Raw genomic sequence first — 6,657 nt, forward strand, 5'->3', positions numbered from 1 at the left:
GGCATCGAGGCTCCTCTACACGCCAGATGTGGGCCAGCCCTCTGGAGTCCCTCCCTTCTGCCCTAAGCTGTTGGGGAAATTGACGAGTTAAAACTGCCAAAGTCATTGGAAATAGCTGAGCCGAGTCAGGCTAGAGCCTGAATGTCACTGTCGTCTGTTTGGGGGCAAGAAAAAAAAGGCTGACACAGCCAGATTCAGCTGGCATGAGGCAGGGCTTAGGGGCACATAACTGTAAGCCCAGCACTTGGGAGATTTAGGCAGAAGAATCACAAGTTCAATGCCAGACTGGACTATACAGTAATACCACGTTAAAAAAAAAAGTCAGCAAAAATTTCATCAGTGGAAAATTTAGATGAGATTACATTGCCCAACAAACCCACGAAGTCGGCTGTTTAGAGGTGATGAAGGGCCTAGAGGAAACAGCAAGGGCCAATCTGGCTCCACGGCAGCTCAAGCAGTACTGGTTTCGCCTCACTCCTTTCCTGGGGACTGAGTAGGTAACATATTGCCAAGAAGCAAAACGCATGATGAGACTTTTGTGTGTCTCCTCTGTGGACAAGGTACGGATAAGCCATTTAGACTGCGCGGCCTCTCTGACAGGAAGAGTAGGGTCGCTGTGTTTGGACAGGTGGGCAAACACAGCCCTGCTTCCTTTAGTGACAGTTTGAGAGCAGCTGCGGCCACCCCACAAAGGGACTCTCGTTCCACACCCCTGAGCATATGTGTGCGGTGTGGCTTCTTCCAGGACTGTGACCAGCAGCAGCAGCTGTGTATCCTACCCATGGCGGCAGAGAAGGGCTGGGCTGAAATGTGGATATCTGAGAAGACAAGAGTGACCATGCACCACGCTGTGGCTCACATCCTTACACCCAGCCCGATACGCACCGTGAGGAAGGAGAGAGACACTTAGGGGTTCCAAAGGTTTTGTTAAAAACCACATAAGAGGGTCACTGATGGATCAGGGCTGCAGGACAAGGACTCAGGAGCTTTGTTTCTCCTGACAGCCTCAAACAGGGCCGGAAGTAGGGTTTATAAGCATAAAATGCACAAACGTGTGTTACCAAGTTACAGGTTCAATCGGGAATCAAAGGTTTGGGACTTTCCTTGTGTGTTACACCATTGTCAACCGACATACAATGCAAGCCTTTCAGTCCAACCAATCAGATTCATTTGTTCTTTCTGTTGTTAGGGACAGCCATAATGTTTCAGAGAACTAAAGATGGATAGCAACTATTTTTATGGTTTAGGGAGGAGGTTGATCAGCCATTGGAAAGTTCTCAGCTCCTCTACAGGTAAAATGGAGTCTGAAGTCAAAATGGCAGTACTCAGGCCAAAGTGCTTTTGCCTGCTCCTTCAACATTTCACATATTCTTGTCTAGCCCAGATCTCTCCTAAGTTCTCCGGGTAGACACCCGCCTTCCCACTGAACATCTCCACTTGCATGTTTACCATAATGTGGTGGAATAAGAATGGCCCCCATAGGCTCATATATTTGAATACTTAGTCATCAGGGAGTGGCACTATTGGAAAGGATTAGAAGGATTAAGAGATGTGGCCTTAGTCCAAGTTTAGGTGGCACACGCCTCTGATCCCAGTACTCGGGAGGCAGAGGCAGGCAGATCTCTGGGAGTTCAAGGCCAGCCTGTTCCACAGAGTGAATTCCAGGACAGGCACCAAAACCACACAGAGAAACCCTATCTCAAAAAAACAAAACAAACAAACAAACAAACAAACAAACAAAGATAGCTTTTCCTACCCTCCCATCAAAAAGCCCCTAACCACTACAGCCTCCAACCAATCTTTCCTCCACCAATCAACACCAGATTAATCCCTCTTCCCTGGAATTCCCCTAACTCTGCTTAAAAGGATCTTGCGACCTCCCTTCAGGGTCGCTATTTGCTACCCCAACATGCTGAAAATAAACGTTTTTGCTAAATTGCATACGTGACTGTTGGCCTTTCTTGGGGCTTCTCTCAGACCCTAACACTAAATGTCTTCAAAAATCTCTCCAGATCGCTCTACACCAATACCACCATTCCAGGCTTGGGAGACACTGCCACCCTATGCTAGCTCCTGCCTCCCATCTCCTGGCCTCTCCTGTTGGAGTCCAGATGGTCTGCTGTCCCCCTGACCCAGGTGTAGCCCCATGACTGCATGACTTTGGAAACTACAAGCATAGATAAAACCTAGGAGGAGCCAGGCGTGGTGGCGCACGCCTTTAATCCCAGCACTCGGGAGGCAGAGCCAGGCGGATCTCTGTGAGTTCGAGGCCAGCCTGGGCTACCAAGTGAGTTCCAGGAAAGGCGCAAAGCTACACAGAGAAACCCTGTCTTGAAAAACAAAACAAAACAAAACAAAACAAACAAACAAAAAAAAAACCTAGGAGAAATGTCCTCCGGAGCAACACAAAGCCGCAAGAGCGAGGGAGTGTAGATGTAAGGGGACAGAGATGCTGTTTGTCCAAGCCCTGCTTGTCACGAACCTCCAGTAGCTAGAGGGACAATATATAAACAGTGCTGGGAAAAAGAAAAACTGTTCATCTTTCTGTTTGCTTGTTTTTTGAGACAGGGTTTCTCTGCATAACCCTGGCTGTCCTAGAACTTGCTCTGTAGACTATACTGGCCTCCAGTTCACAGAGACTGCCTGCCTCTGCCTCCCGAATGCTGGAATTAAAAGCTTCTGCCACCACGCCTGGCAAACTTGCTCATTCTTGAAGTGAACCCAGAGTCTTGGGTCTCTGTTTTCCAGTACCTTTTTTCCAGATCTGTTGGCCATGATGCTCTCTATTCTGCCTTCCTCCAGATGTGTTCCACACAGCAGCTGGAGTGATCACCAAATGGTGCACAGGTACTCTGACCATTCCCCTACTCTGAAAAAAGTAGCCTGGTTTCAGGCCCGAAGAGATGGCTCAGTGGTTAAGAACACTCTGAGGACGCAGGTTCGATTCCCAGCACCCACCTGGTGGCTCACAACTGTCAGTAACTCCAGCTTCAGGGGATCCACCCCTATCTTCTAGCCTCCTTAGGTACCAGGTGCACACAGGATGCACAAACATGCAGGCAAAATACCCTACACATTTAAAAAAACAAAAATTAAATAGTGGCTACTTCAGCAAGATGGGCATGGAGAGGGGAAGAGTAAGATAAGAACAAAGTACAATGACATGTATGTATAAAAACGCCATAATGAAACCCATCACTTTAATACAGTAAAGGACTGGAGAGATAGTTCAGCAGTTAAGAGCACTGGCTGCTAAAATAAATTAACTATTAAAAAATAATAATAATAAAGGAGAGATACTAAAAGCGTAGTTAGGCCTGTAACACCCACAATGGATAAGTGCGTCTGCTCACGGCAACCATCGCAACTTCATCTGCAGCAAAATGCTCTCTGCTTCTTCTTGCTTCGTAACACAGTGTTCCCAAGGGTTGCATTTTAACAAAATTAAATTTTATTGTTTCATCAAAGACATTCTTCAGTAAAAAATGGGCCTGTTTTAAACTGCAAGTGCCTGGCCACAGAGGGCCTTACTACATTTTCCTGCCATGGCCTCGCTTTGTGCTGAGGCAGCAGTTTCGCCAGGAAGCTTTTGCAGCCTCGCTGGGATGCCACACAGCAACAGGCAAATGGTGTCCTGTGGCTCTTAGGGAAGTAGCTTGCCCTTTGAGACCCTCTGGAAGGTGTCAGGGCCTCCTAGGGGTCCACAGGCCACACTTACATGTTGAGAACCACAAATCTAGGGAACTTTTATTCATTCTTCAGATCCCAGCTATCTTTTTAACTGTGTCTCAAATCGGTTTTCTCCTTCTTAGTAATGGGCCCTCAGTTTTTTTAGCGCTTGTGTGTGCACAAGAAAGAGAGAGAGGTTCTTCTGTGTGAGTGCAGGTACGAGTGTGTCACTGAGCACACACAGGGGTCAAAGGACAATCTTTAGCTGGTCATCACCTTCCTCCCTGTCTGAGAAAGGGTCTCTTGCTCACTGCTGCATATCCTGGGTCCATGACTTCTTGGGGTTCCTCTCTCTCTGCCTCCTGTCTCACCATAGGAGCGCTGGGGTTGCAGACATTCACGACAGTATCTAGCTGGCTTTATGTGGGGTCTGGGTATCCAAATTCTAATCCTCAAACCTGCAAGGCAAATACTTTCTCCACTGAGCCCTCTCCCTAGCCCCAAAACTCACAATCTTTATCTGAGCTCAATTTTTATTGATTATTTATTTTAAGATGGCATCTTACTATATTGCCCAGTCTGATCTTCAACTCCTGGGCTTAAACAATCCTCCTGCCTCAGCCTCTCGAGTAGCTAGGATTACAGAGCTGCAGCACCAGCTCTCTGGCTTTAGAGACCTGGGATCTGACACACATTCCCAAGCTTTCTTGCAGTCGACCTGGCCAGGTGACTCAGTTTTGTGAATGAAGTGAAGTAAAAGTGTCAGACAGACCTCTGAGTTGCTCTTTTAAGGCGGCCCCTGTGGGCCCCCCTCCCTCAGGCTTCCTTTTCTTTCAGTCTGGTATGCAAATACCTTCTCCATAGCCTGTAGCCAGCCCTCCTTTCTCATTTGCATCACCCAGCAGCCTTCAGCAGGCAGTGCATTTGTGACTCTGCTCTAGACTCATCCATCCATCCATCCATCCACACACTCAAGGGGTGTTAAGTAGGCACCAGCCCGAGGCGCTTCAGTCAGTGCTGGGGTGTAACAGTGAATGTGAGTATGTAGTAGTGAATATGGGAACAGAGAGGGATCCACAAGCTTTGGCGCACATCCATAATGAATGACCGCGTTGCAAATGGCATGCTCTACAAAAGGAAAAAAAGTATGGTGGGCTGAGAGGGCTTACCACAAAGTAGCCTTGTGTCAACAATTAGTGTATTATTAAGCACCACAAGCTATTGTCCGTTGCAAGTGGAAGAAAGCTCCAAACAGTGGCTTGATTGACCAAGATACGAGTTTATTCCTCATACGAAAGCGGTCTGGGGTGGACGGTTCTGTGGGAGGGAGCAGCAGGAACTCCATGCCAGGGTCTAGGCTGTTGGCATCCTGTTGCTTTCCCATCGTGACTTCTGCCCATAGTCTAAGGCCACTCCAGTTCCTCAGATGAAACACACTTCCTTAATGCAAGGTAGGGGTGGTCCCTTGTGCCTCTCCTCTGTAGCCATTGTTCAACCAGAATAAAATATGTGCCAGGCGGTGGTGGCGGCACACGCCTTTAATCCCAGCACTCGGGAGGCAGAGCCAGGCGGATCTCTGTGAGTTCGAGGCCAGCCTGGTCTACAAAGTGAGTTCCAGGAAAGGCGCAAAGCTACACAGAGAAACCCTGTCTCAAAAAACCAAAAAAAAAAAAAAAAAGTGTTAGTTGGTGTCCATCTCACTAAACACGACGATGGTGGCCAGTCCCTTACTTAGCACCCTACCCCCAGAACCCCAGCAGAGTACATTGACCCTGGCAGACTTCTCATACCTGTGTCTCCAGACTGCAGGGGTTCTTGATGTCCTGGGAGAAAAAAATTCAAGGGAAAGCCAGTGTGATGGTGGCTTACATCTATAATCCCAACTTTGGAGACTAAGGCAGGCAGAGAGTTATGGGTTACATAGCAAGACCTTTGAGAGAGAGAGAGAGAGAGAGAGAGAGAGAGAGAGAGAGAGAGAGACAAAGAGATTCAACAAGAACAGGCAGACTTCTTGGAGCAAACAGAACAAGAACAGAGTATATGCCCGAGACACAGAGAGCAGCCAAGCTCGTGGGTCTGGGGACTGAAGTCATCTCCTCATGCTTGTGAGGTAAGCCCTCCACTGCCTCAGCTATCACCCTGGCCCTGGAGTCTGGATTTGTTTAGGGTCTTATCTTCGCAGGAACAGGCTTTTTCCAGAATTAGGAGCTATCTTCTTAGAATCAATTCCAAGTGTCATATATGTCCTGGATATTGAGTGGATGAGGTTTTGATCCTGGGTCACCGGGACAAGGACTGTTGCAGACTCTGGCCAGGATATGGTTTTGTTTTGTTCTTATCAATTTCTCCATCTGGGCCTAGAATTCAGAGATCTACCTGCCTCTGCCTCAGGAGTGCTGGAACTAAAGGTGTACACCAACACTGTCCGGCTTTTTGTTTTATCAACTTCTTTCTTTTTCAAATGATTGATTTATTTTTATTTTATGTACTTTGGTGTTTTGCCTGCACGTATGTCTGTGTGAGGATGTCAGATTCCCTGGAACTGGAGTTACAGACAGTTGTGAACTGCCATGTGGGTGCTGGGAATTGAACTTGTGTCCTCTAGAAGAGCAGCCAGTGCTCTTAACCTCTGAACCATCTCTCCAACCCCTGTCTTATCAATTTCTAAACCACCGTTCTCAGCTAATTATTTCCTAATTCCTGTTCTATCTCTGTAGCTAGAGTTTTCCTTCCTGGCCCACAGTCAGGGCAAATCTCTCTCACCCGCCAGTCCCACAGCCACTCAGACCCAACCAAGTAAACACAGAGACTTAAATTGGTTACAAACTGTATGGCCGTGGCAGGCTTCTTGCTAACTGTTCTTACAGCTTAAATTAATCCATTTCCATAAATCTATACTTTGCCACATGGCTCGTGGCTTACCGGCATCTTCACATGCTGCTGGTCCTGGCGGCGGCTGGCAGTGTCTCCCACTCAGCCTTCCACTTC

The sequence above is a fragment of the Peromyscus eremicus genome, chromosome 3, assembly GCF_949786415.1.
Source record: "Peromyscus eremicus chromosome 3, PerEre_H2_v1, whole genome shotgun sequence".
NCBI lineage: Eukaryota > Metazoa > Chordata > Mammalia > Rodentia > Cricetidae > Peromyscus > Peromyscus eremicus.